Here is a 1,658-nt window from a genome sequence, read left to right as displayed (position 1 = left end):
AATTGGTGCAGTCGCCGCAAAGGCACGGTGGGGAAGGGCCACAGTTTAAAGCCCTTCTGCCACGGTAAACCTGGGGGCAGGAATCAGTACAAAACTCCCCTCGGGCCGTACTTGTAACTTCTTTCTTGTGAACATGGAGTACCATGATCAGTAAACACCTATGTAGTGCCATGTACAATGCAAGGTCTGTTTCGTAATGCACGTTGAAAAGAAAAATGTAAATGTACCGTCACCCATTCCGTGTACTGTATAGTGACACATGTAATGTCATTTGTTGAATGTACTACAATGTATCCCGGATTGGACCGAATTGTACTTGAACTGAAAAGCAAAGAAATGTATCGAACGGAACTGCTGTCAGCACCCAAATGTAGTGTATGGGATTGCTGACCGCAGCTAAATGTACTGAACTGCTTTTGAATGTACTGTACAAAGTTTTATGTGAATAAAGTATATTTTGAAATTTAAAAAAACTTTCTCTCAGCTGTCGCCTACCTCGCCTCATACCCTCTCCGAGTATATCATGACCATGAGATCCACCTCCTGCCCTATTCTCTCTACCCTATTCAAAGCAAACTGTTGAGCCCCCAACTTCCTTTCCTGGTACCAATGTTATCAGATATTGTTGACGATTCTCTCTCCTCAGATACTGTCCCCTCCCTTTCAAATCTGCCATCATCACCCCTCTCCTCGAAAAAACCTCATCATTGACCTCTCTGGCTTTGCAATCTCGCTTTCCTCCCCAAACGTGTTGAACGTCTTGTCACTTCCCAAATCCATGACCAGCTTCCCTGCAATTCTATGTTTGAACCCCTCCAATCAGGTTTTCGGCCCACCATATCACTGAAACAGTCCTTATCAAAGTCACAAATGACATCCTATGTGACTGTGACCGGGTGAACTAGCCCTTCTCATCATTCTCGACCCCTCTGCCACAGTTTAAAAAACACTTGAATTTATATAGCGCCTTTCACGACCATCGGACATCTCAAAGTGCTTTATTGCCAATGACGTTTTTTTTTGAGTGTCGTCACTGTTGTAATGTGGGAAATGCGGCAGCCAATTCGCATAAAAGCAAGCTCCCACAAACAGCAATGTGATAATGACCTGATGATCTGTTTTTTTGTGATGTTGATTGAGGGATAAATATTGTCCAGGACACCGGAGATAACTCCCCTGCTCTTCTTCAAAATAGTGCAATGGGATCTTTTACCTCCACTTGAGAGGGCAGATGGGGCCTCAGTTTAACATCTCATCCAAAAGACGGCACCTCCGACAGTGCAGCGCTCCCTCAGTACTGCACTGTATTGTCAGCCGAGATTTTTTGTGGTCAAGTCCCTGGAGTGGGACTTGAATCCACAACTTTCTGACTCACAGGTGAGTGTGCTGCCCATTGAGCCACAGCTGACACCATCCTCCTCCAATGCCTCTCCTCCATCGTCCAGCTGGGCAGGACTGCTCTCACCTGGTTTAATTCCTAATTGTCCAGATGTAGACAGAGAACCACCTGCAATGGCTTCTCTTCCCACTCCTGCACCATTACCTCTGGAGTACCCCAAAAAACTATTTAGAAACAGAAATTTACAGCGCAGAAGGAGGCCATTTCGGCCTATCGTGTCCGCGCCGGCCGACAAAGAGCCACATGGCCCTCGGTCAGC

Source organism: Pristiophorus japonicus, unplaced genomic scaffold (assembly GCF_044704955.1).
Source record: "Pristiophorus japonicus isolate sPriJap1 unplaced genomic scaffold, sPriJap1.hap1 HAP1_SCAFFOLD_839, whole genome shotgun sequence".
In the NCBI taxonomy this organism is placed as follows: domain Eukaryota; kingdom Metazoa; phylum Chordata; class Chondrichthyes; family Pristiophoridae; genus Pristiophorus; species Pristiophorus japonicus.
Note: the sequence above shows the minus strand (reverse complement) of the source record.